General features: G+C 34.8%; 1 protein-coding gene across 2 annotated transcripts in view; it reads left to right on the top strand.

Annotated features, from left to right (window-relative positions):
- Positions 1-21,606, top strand: part of LOC134666589 (roundabout homolog 2-like) — a 58,805-nt gene that overhangs the window by 14,019 nt on the left and 23,180 nt on the right. The window contains exon 1 of one of the 2 annotated variants that reach the window (XM_063523795.1): positions 863-1,133. The exons of the other annotated variant lie outside the window; for it this stretch is intronic. The gene's annotated coding sequence lies outside the window, so the exon portion shown is untranslated. Of the gene's footprint in view, positions 1-862; positions 1,134-21,606 lie in introns of those variants that run through there. 2 annotated transcript variants of the gene reach the window in all.

Genomic DNA, 21,606 nt, shown 5'->3' with positions numbered 1-21,606 from the left:
CCGTTACAGGGTAATTGGGGGATAGAGAAGTAAGTGGTACCTATTAATATGCTTATCTTAGTAATCTAGCATGCTAAATCTTTTCTTGCTATAAAAGGATACCAACGTATCCTAAGGTTTCATTAAGTGCACAAAGCCCTATTCAGATTCTAAAATCGCAACTTGACTTTTGTTACTGATGTGCTACTTAAGTATTGGCGCGTGCCGTGCGAGATGCTCTGATAATCATATCACTGAAATCTACGTGCCTTAGAACTGAGGAAAACTTAGAATATTTCAATATTATCTATTATTTTTGTCATTTCAGGATTTAGGCTAAGTATAGCTTGTAAAATAGTATCAATAGAATGAAGTCGGATGATAAGGTAGAAGTACTAGTGCTCGACGCTGCACTAGTATTCGACATGGGCACTTTATGTCAAAGTGACAAGGATTAAATTTGAATACAGAAAAATCTACGCCGTTCAAATTTAACCTATATTACTTTGACATAAAGTGCCCATGTCGAATACTAGTGCAGCGTCGAGCACTAGTACTTCTACCTTACGTGCTCTTAGTACGAACAGTACCATGCTTCTAACACTTACGGCCCGAGTCTAACTTTTAGATACGACAGTTAATAGATCTAGAAACGATATGGATTAAATATGTCAGTCAAATGTGTCTTTTCTTCAAACAACAACGTCCCTTTTGACACAGATGCACCTAATCCATATCGTTTCTAGATCTATTTAATTGACGTATCTTAAACTTCGAATCGGGCAGTTAGGTCTCGTTTAATCAAACACTAAGTAGTTGCCATTGTTTAGTCTAGTTTATTTCTGGGTAGTGGGTACCTATTGGGTAATAGTGTACCTACGGGGTTGATTCTCCCTCGCATCCCTCCACTCTCCGCTCGCACCCCCTCTGCCCGTACCTTCTCGTCTAGACCGGGATTCAGACCATTCGTTGCGTTAGTTGCCTCCCAGCGCTCGCACGGGAAGGGTATCGCTGTTTCTCGCTTCGCTCGCTAGGCGCGAATTTTGAATGTTACGTGCGTGACTTTCAATTTTAGAAATTGGATTATTGTGAGATCATTTGTGTAAAAGTGACTTTGACGGAACTTGGTGTATTATGATGGATCTTTGTGTGTCGTGAGTATAATAATATTGTCTAATATATATTAAGTTAAAATAAAAATAGAGTTTGGAATTGTTTTGATTTCTTAACGCCATCCAGTCATAGTAACGTTCTTGTGTGAAGAACAAATCGGGTTAAAACAATGAGAATAAGTTATATTTGAAGAGTAAAAAAGACAGTGCTGAATTAATCATAGGTATCCTTATTTTTTTTTCTTAGTCTACTTGAGTGGCCACTGCTGGGCAATGATTAATAAAAAAAAGATTAATAAGGATAACTAAGTATAAACTTTTTTTACATTACAATGAAAGATTTGATTGAGATTTTGATTTGTGTCGAAGAAGTAAACAGTAGAAAACAAAACAAATTCAAAACAGATTTACCTATAGAATAAAGGTACCACGAGTCTGTATTCTCGTTTTAAACTGGTCCATCACTTAAGACGAAACAGGAGCTGAGTTTTAATTATTTTAGGTAAATATACCCGTCTCGCTAACGGAAGCGGCACCTAAAAGTAGTGCGATATGGACAAGGCGAAAAATCCTGCGTAAAAATCTCACAAATCGAGGTTTCGTACTCCTCTGTTTCCTCCTGCAAAACTTAACCAATCGTAATCAAATTTGGAAATCTAAATGATTATGAGATTATCTGTGTCGGACCGTTTTGCTTTTTTGGCTAATTGATATCAGTTTTGAATGCCACGCCTCTCATTGCGGCATAGTCAATTAGGCCATTTTGGCCATTTTTTCTCTAGCGCCTTAAAAAACAATAATATCAAAAAAAGCAGACAGATATTGACAATATTAATCTGTGTTGAAAAAATCATTGCTCTAGCTTCAAAAACCACGGAGGAAAACGAGGAGTACGTTTGTATGGAGAAATGACCACTCCTGTTGGCTCTTAAGTATAAAAACAATTATATTTCTGATTTAAATATTGTGTTTAGTTAGATCAGTTGACAACAAAACAATTCATAGCTATACATATTATAATAATAAAAATATCTTTATTGCAATACGAATAATAAAAAAAAAATATAGATTTTTTATTGTTCCGTTTATTATTTAGCGTTAAGTGCAACTATTGCTTAATGTGTGGTCCTAGATATGTAGGTAGTTTATTTTAATATTTTCGAACAATTCAATTTAGGTACTTAACCGAATATATTCCTACAACTAGTACTTAATATACCTAGGTATATAAGTGTATTAGATACTACTTAGTTCTAAACGACCACTAAGCTATACCTATAATATTTCATGACCTACAAATTGAACAGTGCCTACCTACCCTACTTATAGCATATGCACTCACAGACCATTCAAAGTCATCTACTAACACCCAAATTGCAAACACAAGCACAACACGAGAGCGCCTTAAGTGCACGCTATTGTTGCGAAAAGGACGTCAAAATGTACTTAAAGGAGCAAAAGTCGTTTTTGAAGACATTTTGCAAGCTCTCAAGAGTTTGAGGGAAAAAAGCGGCTTCCGGCCAGCCGGTACCCACTTATCATCGCGGTTGAACCACTGTTAGAAATGCTGCATTAATGAAAATCCCGTTCGGCGTTTCTCAGTGTAAGTGGGGTTTTAATGGGATGCCTAATTGTGTAAAATTCAGTATGTTTCGCAGACAGTGTGTTATCGGAGGTGCATTTAGTCAGTACGGATCCCCAGGCACTGGATATGAGTACGAAGTAGGTACCTACTTTCGTTTGCTTATTCGATTTTTAAAACATTATTAAGTAGGTATATTTCGTATTTAACCAAAGTTGGGTTATATTATGTTCCTGTTGGGAATTTATTAAGGTGTCCCTTCCAATTTTATTTAAGTACTACCTACAATAAAGATTTATTTATTATTATTATTTTATTTAAAGCTAAATTTAAATAGGAGATATTATATTAAAATAGTATTGCAATGTAATTATTTTCATTCTCAATCAAATAAATTCTCTAATGAGATAAATAATATATAGGATAAATATCATATAGGTATTCACATTATCTAATATTTTAAGCAAAATCCGATACTTTTGTTAATAAATCAGCAGGTAACTACATAATATACATAAATATGTCGGGAAAGTTGTAAAGTTTCCCTGATTAAATTCGTTATAGTTCCCGAGGCGGCCCTTAGCGGTCCCCTAGGGCTGCGGTCGAGGCCCGTCGATATTGCACTGGGTCACCGTATCTATTCATTTCCATTATTGATAATATTTCATACTCATTGTAGTCACTGTATGTCTATGATTGAATACACGTTGGGCGCCATTTTTTGCGCGCCTAAATTATTATTACGTAAAAGTTTATTTTTATTTAGTGGTTCAGCTGCTAACGTAGCCTATAGAGGCTTTGAAACTGTATTTTCTCAAATAACCTATATTAAAGTTTTTTTTTAATAAACAAAAATATAAACACCTAAGTTAAAAATGTGAACAAATAATCCAACCTCTAGTTTACAAGTTATTATAATTCTTTATTTGTTCTAAATTCTGTGATAAAATCATAATCTGAAAATGACCTCTGCATTATGAAACCAAAGATATATTTATTTGTAATCAGTGGAATTGTGTTAAAAATGATAGGTACAATGTTTTAAAGATAATTATGAAAGGACATAATTATTTAAATTTATTTTAGGCCTCATCTGTTGAGTAAAGTTGTCTTTTACCGTCTTTAGCTTAACTTTGTACAATTTAAGTGCTTCAGCGAGCTGTAATCCCCAATAAAACACCAGGTTAACTGCGTGTTAACTTGCTCGAGAAAAGTGATATTTAAAACAGTACCATCACAAATCTCCGGTTAATTGCTTGCGCATACGCCGGAAACATCGGTACAAATAGACACATTTATTTCTTACCATGTCACCCGATACATTCTGGTCGGTGTTGCATTTACGGCGGGAAAGTTAAAATATGTACAAGTAATGCATTTTAAGCTGACGGGAGTAAATCATTGGGTGTTTTAATATGTAACATATGACTGGTGGGATGCTTGGCCCATTAGCAACGAGAATTTAGTATAGAGGCGTATTGTCAAAGTAAATTTTGTAGTCGCAGTAAATTTAATGCCATCTTTCGACACAGGATTAAAACTTCTAGAAAGCCATTTGTCTTTGGTCCTTGTTCTTTCACTGTATGTTTTAAAATTGTTAAATATCAAACGGTATCGCCATCTACACGAGTATGGGCCTAAGAAAGGTATGGCGCCATCTATAATTTATTTTTGATTTTCCAGGGTAAGCTTTTTTCTTAGACTTTACTTATCAACATATCATTGTTTTAGTCTTCAGCGGCCAAGAAAAGATTTGATTGTTTTGGCGAAAGGTTGACTATGTTTGTGCAATTTTTTTTATAGAGCCCTCTATAACGTAGCAGTCTCACCTTGTATGTAGGCATTAAAGATTGTGAGTACTATATTGGTAGGTATGATGTAGTTACATAATCATAATACTAGTACATAAAATTTAGATGGAAATAAAACTGTCAATTTTGTTTTGTAAATAACATCCTTGTCGCTGTAGTCCAAAAAATGGTAATTTTAATAACTTGGCAAAGTTATTCGGATTTGATAAATATGCAAGAGCAATCTTGGACCTACTTAGTATAATGTACGTTTTTTTTTTCACTAAATTAGGATCGATTTTGCTTAAGGAAGTACTTAAAAATTTGAATGGCATGATTTTTTTTTTCGTTGGATCAACCATTATTTAAAAAAAATTGTATAAAACAATCTTGACAAGCATTTTGTAGCTGCAGTAAGATTTCGATGAGTTCTATTATTTATTACAACCATGACCTGATTTACTTAAGGTTTAACTTGTGAAGTTTCTAACTAGATAAATAAATTATCAATACAAAATACTTATTGTTCGAATATCGAGTTTCAAACTCATGAATAAAATATGAATCAGTTTCGTTCCGTTTGACAAAGAGAAACAACGGGCCTAATGCCTCAGATCCTGGATACAAGGTTGACTCCCCACCAAAAGTGATGCCGCAGCGTGGCTATAAATAACACCGCTCATAACCATACTCAATGCCTGAATTTCATTTGAAAATATGAATATATTAGCTCGCCGACTTTTTGGGGAACTAGGCCGGCGTTTGCGGGAGAGAGGTGGTGATCCTCGCTCTGGGTCGTACTTGGTTCAACAGGTCTCCATAGCAGTTCAGCGGGGGAACGCTGCAGGCATTATGGGGACCTTTGAGCCAGGTACGATGCAGGGTGGGTTATTTTAAGCTTTGTGTAGGTTAAGTTTTATTTGAATTATTTTTAGGGTTTTTTTACAATAATTGTATTAATGAGATCTTATCTTTAATAAATAAAAATTAAAGTTTTCAAAATCAATTTCTAGTAATTTCATTCATATTATAAGTGAACAGCATTAAAAAAAAATCTAACGTAACGTTAAGGTATTCGCTACGTGCACGACTGTCACGCAACCTAGCGTCCGCAAATCTAGCGGAAATTTTCTATAGAATATCCGAGCACAAGTAAGAAAAGATATCGTAACTTTTATTAGAAGTTTTTTTATAAGCATTTTCATCTTAAATTTAAGCTTCATATAGTCATATGAAGTACTTACCGTGGAATTTGCTAGTCATATAGTTTCCTCATAAAATATTAAGAACATAATATTTTTTTCTTGAAAAATGGGTTTGACCTAATACAGCAATATCAATGCGGCTAATATATCTTCGGTAGTGGGTGCAAGGGTTAGCGTCGGTGTCAGAGAGGTCATCGCTTACAAACGGAAGCGGCTCATCTCGCGGTCGCTGTACCATTCGTATACTAGCTAAGTATAGTATATATGTAGTGTAAAAAGGGGTAGGAGGTAGTTGGCCGATGTTCTAGTAACTAGATTATCGAACTACTTCAAATAAGTTTTATCTTCAGGAATGAAAGGCGATATGCGCCGTTTTTTGAGTGTCATATGGTATTTTGACAAGGCGTATTTCATAAATATTTTTTTTTAAATCTTTTATTTACATACAATATATACAGTGGTACAACTAAACGAAATTAATAGCTTAAATCTAAAATAGGCCCCTGAGGCATTGTACCAAATAAATATATAAATCTATATTAAAGTAGCAGCGGCTAAATCTTTTTATTCAAAATAGTCATTTTCAACCACTTTTTTGTACAAAACCATGTTTTGTGCATGGTGTTTTTGTCAAGCTATTATGGCTAGTGCTCGGTGTAGAATCACGAATAGGAAGAATCCCGATTGCGTTAAAATAACGCCTGTATGGAATCACGAATGTAGTAAACTGCGGTTGCGTCGAAAAAATATTGTGTAGAATCGCGAATAGGAAGAATTGCGTTTGTGTTGTCGATCGCATAATTCTCGTTAACAATGGTTTGATTTCATAACAGCGTTGTTGAGTTAAATTCAGCTGAAATTATTAATTAAGGTTAAAAACTTCATATCAACTTTATTTCACAATCTTCATCAAAATTGTTTCTTTTCTTTACTCGACCACGCTGCCACGAAATTAAACCATTGTTACCGATCACTAATTATGGCCCATCTTATTAACCTAACTCTGACATATCTCCTATCGCATTGAGATGTACCTACTTAATTAGTAATTTCTCTTTTTTAAACTAAAAGAAAGTTACACTAAACGTGCACGGTTATCAAATATGACTGTACACGCTTACCATACAATGTGTGCCATACAGTTATGCGCATATTTAAGTAAGAGGTAGACGCGTCCCGTTTGGGTAAACTTAACTTCTCCGTTGTTTGCAAAATTAATGATCGGCTAAAAAAACACTTACTACGAGTTTCTTTTGCATAAATATTTATGTCGAATATTTGAATATTGTAAGTCATTTCTGCCACCCACGATTTCAAAACAATGGCTTTAAAGGAAAATGAAAACACAAGTAAAATAACATTATCGAGTTTTGTAGGTACCTATTCATGCATGTTTTTAAAGATTAACATTTACAAATTTCCATTAAACAAAGTACTTCCACTTATAAATCCCATTACATAATTTATGTACCTACTTATAACATGTCAAAATATTAAAATATGTTGATGATAAAATACGTAGTATTGACAATATTCTGTTAGTACCTACTTGCATTTAGTTACAGCATACCTACTAAATTTACTCAATATAAATGTCACCTAACTTAATAAAACCTTAACCTCCCAATAAAACTTTTATTGTAACGTTAAAACATTTGAAAGGTGTAAAATCGTTTTACAACCTCAATAGTCATCGAATCCGCCATAAGAACTGGCCATCAGTAAACCGACACCGTAATTCACAAAATGGATCCGTTCCCAAGCACACTCCATTCGAGGAGGTCACGTAATTATTCCTCCGATATCACTCCCTTTAAAAGCCTATTCCTGTTACAGATAAAGGCAGATATCTCGTGACCTCGACAATATCTTTCCTCGAAGGATAAGAGAAACAATGAATTTTAATTCGGCGCGCAGCCGACGGCAAGGGTCATAAATAAGCCCCTTATCGAATAGGTAATTGGGTGATATGGGCTATAGCTTCCAAACACATGGATAGCGGCAACGAACGTAATTGAATAAGATTGTCTTAGATATTAACTTTTATAACGGAGATCACTAGAACAATATTTGCTGGTGTCTGGCTGGCTAGAAGTAAGTCTAGAGAAAGCTTTTATACTTACTTACTTCGGTACTATTGATAAGAATCATATTTTTTTGTTTGCTTTGATCAAACGTGTCTGACCCTTAAATACCTAGATTATTTTAAGTAGCTTATCAGTTAAACATACATATATATCAAAAGGCTACTTCAGAAGTTTTGTATGAATAAGATAAGAGCGACTAAAAGCTGATATAAACTTTTATAACCAGAGAACACCCAACTTGATCCACAAAAAAGTTGAATGAAATACTAATAGTACTGGCTTTTAAAATAAATGTAATTATTTAGTTCTGAAATTATTTTATTTCTGTAGTTTAAGCACGTCAGTACTGCAGTAGCACAGAAACAAATACGGTTGTGGTATTTAATTAATAATTGTAATAGTAGGAATTACTTAATGTTGTTCACATAGCTTGGATAGGTACGTACGGTACAGTGACAGCTGTCATCTCCTTACATTTTACAACCTTAAAACGCAAAATTATACTGACGTGAATAATCGCTATAATTAACGGGAATCATCTTTAAGTTTCAAGTATTTAAATAATACTCAGGCTCAAGTGTTATATATTTACGCACGAGGGAGGAAATTGCATCCTTTTACCACCTAAAAAGTCCCCGTTACCGCCTGAGAGTGACAGTCGACCTACAATGTGCCGCCAAGTCTATCAAAATCGAATAAAGTACAATTTTCCCCCATTACCGCCCTTCATATCTTCCGTCATTTTACGTATCGCTTCCGAGCCAAAAGAGGGTAAGACGTAAAGATGAAAATAATAAATCCCGTATCGAATCTTATGCACGGCCGAATCGAATGAAAAACATTCTTTACGCGAAATATGATATTCGGGGGGCCATGAAATCTGCAGTCGGATCAACTCCATCCATCACCAATTAAATGTTGGGTAGTTGGCGAGACATTATCAGGCGGATTGCGAATGTTTTCTGATTGATGGTGCTGGTGCTATGAAACTATGGCTGTGCTCTATTGACTTGGTCTAGACAAGGAATGACCGATCGCCTCATGATAACTACTGGCATTCAAATAACAAATAATGCCCTTCTAATTGCATTATTATTACTTACGCCAAGTTTTATAGACAATTAAGTAGGTATATATTGGCATATATATTATGCTTACAGTTCGAATTAAGAATTTCTATATAATTATATTTGGCATATCTTAAGGTTTTGATTAGGTTATCAGGCCCCTGTTTCACCAACGTGACAGGTGCGACGAATTGTAAAATCACTGTTGCTGACGTCACAGGCATCCATGGGCTACGGTTACCGCTTACCATCGGGCGGGCCGTATTCCTGTTTGCCACCATCATTGTATTATTAAAAAAAACTTTATGATATCGGAAAAAACAGATATTTCTCTTGCTAAGTTTATGACAATTGTCACAAGAAACACTACAATTGTCACGAAATTCCGACATATAACTCATTACCTGTCAAGAATTACCTACAATTCTTCTAAATCTTTGACAATAGTCAGAAACTTCGCAGGAGAAACATCTGTTTTATTCCGATATAATAAAGTTTTTTTTAAATAATACAATGATGGTGGCAAACAGGAATACGGCCCGCCCGATGGTAAGTGGTAATCGTAGCCCATGGATGCCTGTGACGTCAGCAACAGTGATTTTACAATTCGTCGCACCTGTCACCGATGTGAAATTGGGGCCTAGTCAAGTCCAAAGTCGTTATGTCAAAATTCAAATCTTTTAGTTATACTTTTCTTATTTACAGAAGCATCGGGTTGCTTGCAATTAATGTTAAGATGTAGAAACATTTACACACAGTATAAAGTTAGTCGTTAAGCATAGTTATAAAATATGTATGTCCCCAATAAAAAAATAGCAAAAATGGGCATTTTCAGAAATAAATATTGAAAACCCGATTTTCACAGATCCCGGTGTTTTTGGGTTCTTTCAACTCAGAATCACTAGCATATTCAATTCTGATGATAAAATAAAATGTCCCAAAAATTTGTATGAAAATTGTACATTCCACTACGTCACGCACATACAAGTAAAAAATTTTTTCGTACTAAAACGTGACGTAATGGAATGGACATTTTGGGACATATTTTTTTAATGGTGGGATAGAGAATGCTGTTGATTCTGAGTAGAATGAGCCCAAGAACGTCCAGATGTGAAAAAATCAGGTTTTCAATATTTATTTCTGAAAACGCCCAAATACGCCATAACACGTTACTGCAACAACTTTTGTATGTAGAAAGTGTGCAGATCCACCTTGACGATGACAATTTTAGAAATTCTGATAAAATTTGTATTTAAAGCAAAATATATTGCTAAATACCAACTACTAAATCATGTTTTGTCGTAATCTCCAAAATAAACTGAATTCATCAAACAAACAATGCAACTGTAATTAATATTAGAGCATTCTCTTTAATCACGGCTCGACTCGACGCTTAATTATTTCATACCTTTTTGAAATTAATAAACAAAAAGACGGCAGGTTGCCATTGAGGCAGCGTCCCATTGTTGCTGGGATAACAGGGAAAAATACGCGCAGTTCCGGCTCGCTCCTTTGTCCCTCTTCCTCGTCGTTCCAATTTACGCATTTCTTTAATCGCGTTAGCAATGCATTTATCATTCTAGCTATTATGTGTGTAAAGACTCCTCTACATTCCCTCGAGTTTTTAATTGTGCCATAATACGAAAAAAAATGCCAATAATACCTATACCAAGGGTCTATATATTACAATAATAGTTTAGTAGGTACTGTTAGTTACTACTTTTGTACCTACTACATATTTTTATATTTTACCCAAGCCACAAATACATACTTCGCAACATTAAGTTGAAGGTACCTAATAAGGTACAATAATGTAATAATAACTAGAGATGCCCCGAATAGTGAATTTGGCCGAATACCGAATATTCGGTCTCTCGGCCGAATACCGAAAATTCGGCATGATATGCAAACATTTTGTGTCACAATTATTATGAAAACTGTTCGCCAACATAGCACAACGTTTGCTAAGATATATTTTTATGTTGACCATAATTAATTAATGTAATTAGAGTCAATCAAATCAGACTCATGATAAAAAATATATTTTGTAATCAACAAATGCTCAAAAACGTGCCTTCGTATTTAACTACTTTCTCGAACCCGCGGGCATGGCGAGGGACGATGGCAAGCGCCCCGACGGGGCCACATTGGTGCCGTGGAAACTAGGTAGGGCCCTGGTGTGGGACGCAACGTGCGTAGATACCTTCGCACAGTCCCATATCCAGGCGACCCGCACCCAGGCCGGCGGCGCGGCTGACCAGGCCCAGGTTCTCAAGCGCCGCAAATATTCGTCCTTACTTAAGGACTACGAGTTTGCGGCGCTCGCGGTAGAGACACTGGGCCCTTGGTCAGCCGACATGCAGGCCTTTGTGAGGGCCCTGTCGGGGCGGCTGATTGACGCCACAGGGGACCCCAGAGCTGGCGCGTATTTCTCGCAACGAATCGCCCTGGCGGTTCAGCGAGGAAACGCCGCCAGCGTAATGGGTACCATGCCACAGGCGGACCTGCTAGAGGGGGTATTCTTTTTATAATTAGGTTTTTATTTTATAGGTAAGTTTCTTTTATTTTAGTATTAATTTTAATTTCTTTGTAGTTTTACTACTTTCCAAGAATACATTTTAAATATTGTATTATACCTAGTTTTTGGTTATTTTTGTGTACTTTTTCTTTTTAGGTAGGTGCAACAGATATTCGGTATTCGGCCGAATAGTAGTCAACATTCGGCCGACTACCGAATATTCAACAAAGTGGCCGAATAAGCCGAATACCGAATAGTTGCCGTATATTCGTGGCATCTCTAATTATAACACCATGAACAATTTTTGTTTTATTTACCAGAGGCTGTTAATAACCATAATAAATATCAGGACTTGATTACAACATTAATTGTTTTGTTAGTCATTGTCCTTTCTCGATCAACGGTTTTCTACTTCATCCATTGCGCATCGTCGTGCGGTGCGCGCATACAAAATTGTCACGGTCCTAAATGGTTTATTGAGCTCCATCTCAAATGGGCCCCTCGATGTATTTTTGATTCGGTTCCAAACTGCAGATTTGTAGGCATTTAGCAAGATTGGGGTTGGGATACTCCGTTCCCATGCTATTGGGGAGTTATGCTATTTTAGTGTGTCGTTGAAGGATAATTTATGGGCGTGCGTACAGAAGGCTAGGAGTCGAGGCGGTTTAGCGTAACGGGCTAACTAATATAAATATCCGATGAAAGATTTAACGATAGTTCAGTTTTTTATTATCTTTAGAAAATATAATTAAAAATACTACTTCAAAATCGATTTATATAAGCCAATTGTCTACAAGAAACAGAACATGATCTTTAACTATTATGTACCTACTTATAGTAGTCCACACTCTGGCCTATATTGGAATAGTAAGTAAGGCACGACAACGATCATCGATTACTTATATTAGCGTGATTTAAACATGCACAAGACTTGGCAGGAGAGTCAGACATTTATGCAACTAAATTTGTATACAAACTTTATTTTCAATAAATATTGCTTTTAATAACCCTACCTACATACATTATTTTGTTACCATTTTAATGAATTAAAATAAAATCTATGAAAATTAAAATAAGAAGTTACAGTCAATAATTTTAATTTCCTACCCATTTTGTACTTTGCCACAATGACAATATTATGAAGTCTCTAGCGACATTCATACTACTAAAAGAAGTGACAAATATTTTAATGACCCAACAGCTTTGATAATGTTGGACCAATTTGTTCACAAACTATTTTTCAAGTGAAACTATTCTGAAAATCGGTTCCACATTTAGTTCCAAAGGGGTTTCTCGAAACGCTCCCATGCGGCACTAGACAATGACAATTTCCACAGAACGAACAACGTCTTAGAATAGACATTATAGATGTTCAAAGTAAACATATAAATTAAATAATTTCTTAATACAGGTGTTACTTTGTGTAAACTGTAAAATTGAAAATCCATATTAATTAAAACCATTATATTGCTTTGCTATTGTTTGCTTTTTTTATTCATATTAAAATATGTATGCAATAGTATAATATGTATTTACTTTCTGACAATTATTATTACTCATAAACATTGGATTTTTGATAAATTACATAGTGCGTAATATATGTCTTTAAAAAAATCTCGTCAAAATTTACGAAAATTATTTTAATCGGCAATGGTATCGATTGCGTATAGAAATAAATACATTAACAAGGCATAAAATAAATCAGAAACTCTTATGCTATTACAAAACACAATATCTTTTATGGCATCGTGCAATGTCACGGAAAAGGCAATGAGGTGTGCACTGTGCCCGCAGCTGCCGCTTTTGCCGATAATGATACTGATGCAGGCTGACTTGCGACATTTTAATGTCAACTTTAGTGCCATCGGGTAAAGGTCAAAAATACTTGAAATTTTCTCCAGGAAAATACTATTTTACTAGTTACTTACTCGACTTATGTTATTAGCGATTATTATGTACGATCAGCTTATTTGGTGTCGTTTAAATAGATCAACGAAAGGTTAGCTAAGAAAATAATAAAATATGTTTATTATTCGTGTAGTAATTTAATTATTCTTTTTAAAATATTAACTATGTATATGCTTTTGCTAAAAATTCATGCAGCTACGAGTATGATCAAAAACGATTAATTAGACCGAAAACATAAAATAAAAGACTAAAAATATTTTTTACTTCAGAACTTTCAAGTAGATTTAGCTACAACCTTTCATGCTAAGAAACTTGTACTTAGTATTAGTAGGTATACATACATAAAATCTCTCACGACTCCATTCATAATATGTACGCATCTGCAACCACACACGTCTATGGGTATCCCTCCGGGAATAGAACAGTAAGTTGAGTATATAAATTAGCTGTCAGGGCGCTAATCGCTCCGACAGGCCGCGATGAAACTTTAGAGTCCATCAGCGGTCGTATGAGCTCCCGAAATAGCACAATAACGTTGCTTATTTTATTCTGTTATCCTTTTAGCGAAATCCCTTAAGAGCTCGTTACGTTAAATGAACCGCATTCGCTGAACATCCTGGAACTCTGTTTATATACCCAACTATTTGTATCCTTAAAATTATTTGTGTAAACAACTTGTTCATTTCAAATTCCAACATTCCATGCCCATTTCCGTTTAATTGGTTGAGCTCTGATGGAATTCTCGTTTCCTATTTTAATATTTTACTGAAATAAAAAAATAAAATACGCAGCGGCAATCTATTCAACGCTTGCGTGGGGCTGATCTCGACCGAAAAAAACGCGCTCGTATGTAAAATCCGATCTTTTATACATAACTCAATTAATACCGCACTAAAAGTCAGCTAAAAGTTCACACAAATTGCTATGTCCCCTCGGCCCAGATTCACACGCTTCGTAGAAAAATGTCTCCTCACAATAGAACACAATTACGCTCGGTAGTAATGAAAGCGCCAATGAGATAGCGATAAAATTTCGCGACACAATACGGCCATAATTAGAATTAACTGTCTCATTCCCGCCCACATCCGACGTCGACGTCGCTGGCCATTCGGCCCATTGATGTTCACCAGACTCGCCAGCCCTAGTCCCGCCGCCATTCGCGTCTATTGCCACTCAAATTATTTCTCCTCCGCATCTTTAATGGTAACTTATAGTCTTTTCATTGGATTTATTCCTCGTTTGTATTATAAGTATCTTTGAAGATTATCAGTTTGCTTATCGTTAGGGGATACTTACAATTGATCTCAATTTAGACGATGTCAAAGGACGTTTGCGTACAATTGACAACTGGGTTCGAATAATTTCAAAAGTAAAGCAACTCGTTAAGGAACATTTTTTTGTTACGATATTTGTGAGTTGATAAAAAAAATGTAGGTATACAGATCTTATCTCTGTGACTTTTTTGCTTACTTAATTTTATTGGTTAAGTTGCAGGTTATTGAAATATATTTAATTTGTCGTTTGAAGTACCTACAGACGATAAAGAGTACTTTCTTCAGGGTACCTAGATCTATTGTATACAACAACCGAGAATGCTACGCGTCTCGAGTGCCAACGCTAGAGAGCCCCTGGAATGGAATGAAGCTAATATGTATTTGTATAGAGCGATGCTTTATTACATCTTTGTTAAACATGTGTTGTTTCCACTGAAAGGAGCCTTTATTGGCCTTAAGCGTTCTTCAGCTTTTTGTTTACACAATTAAAACGCTAGTTTTCTTGAGTTGGTATACAAAATTCACGAATGCGGTCTGTTCTTTATTTAGGAGGATTTAGAGGGTCATAAGCGAACAGTGCGGTATTGTCCAGGGTTTTGTGGAACAATACTGTATTGTTCGTGAGATTTATAAAATGAGTTTTTACCAGTAGGTATTCGATACAAGGAACGAGAGATTGTAACAGACGAATAATACCTAACAGCAAAATAACCCACACAATTAGTGCTTTAATTGTTTTTACCTTATACCAAGTTAAATTGTTAATGCGTCATTTTATAATTTTGTTATGGTAATTACTACTGATTACATAAATAAATAGATCTTCGCTTGTAGCCTAGCCGTAACACGCACAACTTCTAAACAGGTCACTGGTACCATATGTTCTTATTCTTATTATGTATTAAATATTAACCGATATTTACCAATCAATTTTCGGTGAAAGAAAAAGTCATAAAGAAACCGGGCTAGTCATTAGAAGGCTTCCTTAAAAACTAGTTCCTGCCTCAACCTGGGCTTCTTTACGTTAAGTTTGGGATAAAGAGTTTCCCTGAATCGATAGTACTGTGTAAGTACTTAAATATTTAAGCTTTTGTTATTTGTGGTGAAAGAGATAATCATGGTCAACAAACTATGGCACTAAAAAGTATCAAACTTAATGATATTCATGAAAAATTTAATTTATTTACATGTATAAATAATAATTAATAACAGTTTGATATATATCATAGCGCAGCCCGCAGCGCCAATCAGCTCTCTAAAACAAACAGAGAAATACAAATAGAAATGCAAATGTTATATAATTGATCATCACAATATAGAGAGCCGTTAACACAAATTAGAATATCTAAGCTTAATTCACGAAGCTCTGTGAAAACACATAATAGTATGAAATTAATTTTCAGTATGCTTACATTGCCGTAGAAAAGTAATCACAGTTAACGTACGAAACTAAGGATTCGGGCCTAAAACTGTCTGAATACCAGCGTTACAAATAAAAAAAATGCATTTAATATATAAAAAAAATATTTAGAGGAGGAAAGGGTACTTTCATTGAAAATGTTATCAATGTAAAAATCTAATTGTGTCAATATCGAATATTCATTATTGTTAAAACGAGCTTAAGTTCCAAATAATAAATAAAAATATAGGAATAACTAACTACATCCTCCTATTCCTATATTTTTATGTATTATTTGTGAATATACATGCATATGTATGAGTACAATTAGCTCGATAGAAAATCAAGTAACAAATATTTATAGTATAGCTTATGCATGTCTCAATTATCCACGTGAGCACTCAGTTGACGATATTTTATTTCTTTACAAAGACGAAAAATAACATAACAGTGTAAGCATACCACGCATTTTGGATTAAAACGATTGTCGTGATTTAATTATTCATAGGCTGAATTATATATGTTGGCGTAAACTCGTGCATTGTGATGAAATTGAAATTAGTAGATCATTACGAAAAATATTTATTAATAATTATGTGCTATATTTAAGACATGATATTCTTTGTTTACATGATTAGGGATATTTATTTTTATCAATATAAATGAGGGCTTAAATCTCGAATTATTAAAAGACCTAAATTCTATAAGATAATAATGGTTTATTAGAATAAAACTCACTTTGTATGTCTAGCTGTATGCAGGTATAAGCGTAAAATCTATATAATTACCCTGGAACTATTTACTTATACTAAACATAAGAATCGTTTCGAAAGAATCGTCGAATCGTTCCTCCCGTTCTCTCAAACTTTCGATACCTTCTCACCGTACTGGTCTTATGTCCAACTCTTTCGCCGTTGAGGCAATCCGTCTCTGGAACTCCCTCCCTCTCTCTATTCGACAAGCCCCAAGCAAACCTGTCTTTAAACGACTACTCCGCAAGCATCTTCTGTCAGAAGAATTTAAATAATGTTCTCCGTCTTCATATTATACATATATAATTTATATTTATTAGTTTATCTTTGTACATCATATAAGTACTTATTAGTATTTTATCATAATTTTGTAGGTTTATGTTATTATGTTTATATATAATATTTGACTTCTCGGTTACATTTCTCTTTATAAATTATGTATCTCCTGCACCAACATTTGTCTCTGTTTGACCCAATGGTTGACTGGTAGAGAATGCCTTTCGGCATTAAGTCCGCCATTTGTACATTTTTCCTGTGCTTGTGCAATAAAGTTTAAATAAAAAAAAATAAGAATCTTACAATATATACGATAAATCTTTTTTGACCATACATTTATCTTTATTGGTCGCCTAACTAACCGTATCTTATGTTAATGCAGTAATAAATAACCGAATTTTCACATAAAGCGTTACCGAGTATACCATTCTGGGGGAAAGCCATCAATCAATCCCTTGAAATTCAATCTTTACTTTTTAGACCCTTCAATTAAGCATAATTTAAGATAAGCCTTTAATTTTTACTCCTCCGGTGGGCTAAAGAAAGTGTAAGCCGGTCATTAGCTGCCTTTTTTAATCGATTTTTATACCTTTTGTCTTAAAGCACATCATATTTCTTCGGTATAATCCATAATACATGAGATACGGTGTTTTTCAAAGCAATTACGTGTAATAAATTACATGTTAGAGCAACAGCGCCGATTTATTTTGTTATGTGATGCAATGAAAGAGTTCTATATTTAAAAGTTCTTATTAAGTCGCCTAAAATCGGGCCATAGATGAAAATACGCAACGCCGACGGGAATGACTCGTTTTACGATCCACTTTGTCGCGGTGACCGGGCGTTATCTTCCAGAATAAATGACCAATTAAACAATCTAATTCATTTCAGTTGGGTCCTGGTCCTTGACAGGGTGGAAACATAAATCAACATGCCGTTGAGTGGCGATAAACATTTTGTGACTTCCAACTCAGGTGATAAAAAATGCCCTCTTTTTTGGACACTGCACCCGTCCAAAGGGGTGACATTTTTTAAACCTAAATGACTCTTAATCGCCACAAGGGTAGCCTTAAACGTCAATTCAGTCGGCATTACAAAAAATGGACGATCCTTTAACGCTCCAATAAAAAAAACACCAGGAGGCTATAAAAACAGATGTAGGTGGTCGTAATTGGCCATAGCGTATTGGAAGCAAAAATACTTTATGGATTTCCAAAGCTGCGTTACCGTTTAAGTAAATATTATTATAAGTAACGTGCCTACACTTTAAGTGCCAGTTAATGGGGTAAGCCAAAGTACACTTGTATTATTAAAGTGGCAGAATGCAACCTCGATGCGGATAAGAGAGTCAATATTTTGATAGTGCGCGTGGTGATGGTAGAAACATGTGGTCAAACATTGTGCAACGCCTGGGTATAAATTTTCGTCGGGTTAACGGCGCGGGCGCGCATCGGCAAAACACACAACCGCGCATTCGCCACGCGCAAGCGCATGCATGAGCCGCGGCGGCCATACCTAAAATAGCCGTCTGGGATGAATCAACAGCTAACTGGAAACATCAAAGGCAATACTTTCACGGAAGTTGACTTTATTTCACTTTTTATTATCGACAACATTATGGGAAAGAACACATCTAGGTATTTATTAGCGAAATTTATTTATTTCATAGTGATTCAGTTATTGAGTTCAATATTGCAACAGCATTGCATCGTTTCATCATAGTATTATTAATGCGATTGATTAAGCAGCGACCCATAAAAGGTTCACAATTTTTAATACTCTAATTTCAAAGTTAATGGCGGAGAAAATTTGACACTTCGCCCACGATGGGAGACTCAAATTATTCACAGATTTATTGAGGATTGGGAAATCGACGCACACAGCTGTGCAACTCGGAAACGTCTAAACCGCACTATAAAATTTCATTCTCAATGGTTTTCAATATCTTTAGACGATAAATTTTGTCAATCACGATGGAAAATAAAAGTATGAGATACCTACTAGTTTTTTTTTAAATAACAAGGTAGTCTTTTTCATCATCACGTGTGCATACCTATTTTGAATTATAGTTCGTTTTTTTAGCATTAGAAAGAACTTGAAAGAAGGTAAGCGATCTTGACATGTCTTTCAACTGAAAAACGCTTTAAAAAAATCAGTAACTATTACTTATGAAAGCGGAAGAATATAAATGATCGTATTAGATTAATAATTGTTACATATTTGCTGTGACTTATTTTTGAAACGTGTTTATCAATAAAAAGACACATCAAGATTGTTTACCTTATTTCTAATGCTTAAAAAACGAACTATAGCAATATACGTATCCTTTATTAATCTTGGGTCTTAGTAGGGTTTTATAAAGTACGTAAGTATTAAAAAAATACGTATCAAAAAATAACACAATGTATATACTTATGTACTATATACATACATATAACACATTATAAAAACCTAACCTAGGATGCCGCGAGCGACGGGGCAGGGCCCAATTAGCAATACATATAATATTATTATTATAATGAAACATGCAAAGCGATTTAGCAAAGAAACTGTTAAAGAATTGGCATCAATTTTGGAATATTTGTTTCTTGTTTCATGTAGTTTACAGAATGACATAATTTTGGAGAAAAAATGTAGTTACAACTTTTTAGCGACATTATGTAGACCGCCGCAGTAGAATCAGCCGTGGCTCACTCCGCGATTTCGTCGCTTTGCAACAAGTACCAGTACATCCGTCCCACACCAATTTTGGTGGCTAGCCATAAGCCGCGCGTGGCGCTGTCGCCACCTAGCGGTCAAATCTGTCCTAATCGAATCTTCTGTACCTAGTACTATTATTTATTCTGTGGTAGAATTGCGTATGCGCCGACAGTTTCTAATTAAGAGAGTTTCCTCCGATGCCTCAGTTTCTCGAGCGTTCGATAAATCGTATTCATTAACAACTCTTTTGAAGTCTTAAAACCGTGTTAAGAAACGCAAACATTCATGATTTTGCGGAGTTAATATTTATTTACACATTTGTAAGCTGTCACGTCATTAGCCAGCGGATATTGCGTACGAGAAGTATATTATCATAAATAATGTTCAATTTCACTTTAAGGACAATTCTGAAATATTATTTATGTAAAGTTATTATGAAGCTTGAACTCATAAATATGTTAAATTTAAGAAATAATAATAATTATCCCTCAGATGCATTTGTTCTTCCTTTAGTTTGCAATGTTTGCATCATTTATTAAATAACTAATGATAGTAATTACATTACACAATACAATCTGTTTAGTGCCATTGTCAGTATTCGCTATGTGCACGACAGGTGCTGCCCTCATTTTGTCGGACTTTCTACGTTAAATCTTATGGAGTAAAATTAGTTCAAGCGGCTGCCGCTAGTACTAATGTCGGACATTCCATAAGATTACCTGTGTTTGTGACGATCAGCGCCACTTCCTCCTCCACCGACTTCGCACCTTCCCAATACAGCGCAGTTGTAATTAGCTATATTTTTTATGATACAAGCCAGAGTTTCCATGTACTCGTACAATTCTTGTATCCATAAAGATACTTTTGTTGAACATTACACTGTAAGTACGTAACTCGCGTGTGGTTATATTCATAAGAAACTTTACAATCGGGTAGTCCAGACAATGGGGTCTTAAATTTTGCAGTTTAGTATGGTTTTTTGAGACCATAACACTATTTACTAGCCATTGAAAATTAATAGGATGTATTTATTACAATCATTGTTATTTCACGCACCTATAGGAATTTGTATGTAAAGACAAGGTCGACTTACTGAGTTTTAGTTACTCACCCATGCGTTATAAGAAGAACAGACCTATAGTCAACGGCGTCAACGCTCTACGCACAAGTCTCTATAGGCAATGCACAGGTAAAGTATAGTTCGTTTTTTTTTGCATTAGAAAAAAGGTAAACAATCTTGGTGTGTCTTTTAATTGAAAAATACGTTTTAAAAATAAGTCCCGGCAAATATGTAACAATTATGAATATAATACGATCATTTATATTCTTCTGCTTTCATAAGTAATAGTTACTGATTTTTAAAAAGCGTTTTTCAATTAAAAGACATGTCAAAATCGCTTACCTTCTTTGTGCTTCTTTCTAATGCTAAAAAAAACGAACTATAGACGCCCGAGTGCAGTAACTGACCCAGTACAAGTAAGATTACTAGGACGTTTACCTTATATCGTAGTTGCTATAAAAATAAATTTTATTTTTAATATTAAATAGTCACTTAGCTCTGACTATTACATGTTAAGTACTGATTGATATTTTTTTACTAATTTTACATATTAACCGTGAAACATTGTATGAAAACAGGCTTAAAGTTGCAGGGACGGCGTAAAATGGTGTATTATGCGGTAAATCGTATTAAACGAAATCATATTAAGGAGTACTGTAAAACAAACGTGAATTAAATGAACAAATTAATATTTAGTTCTAGTAATTACGATATACGGTACCTACTTCGAAACACTGACAATAAATATGTAGTTTAAGGTTATCTTCAGTCGGGACTTATCTAACCTCTAAACAATGATAACTTCAGTTTACCCTGTCACCTCATTGGAATGTTACTGCAGTCGGCTTTCCGGAATTCGATGTTAAAACAGTACATGGGTATAGAGGATAACAAGGA

Source organism: Cydia fagiglandana, chromosome 8 (genome assembly GCF_963556715.1).
Source record: "Cydia fagiglandana chromosome 8, ilCydFagi1.1, whole genome shotgun sequence".
NCBI classification, from domain to species: Eukaryota; Metazoa; Arthropoda; class Insecta; order Lepidoptera; family Tortricidae; genus Cydia; species Cydia fagiglandana.
The sequence above is the reverse complement of the archived record's forward strand: the minus strand, read 5'-3'. Positions and strand labels throughout refer to the sequence as shown.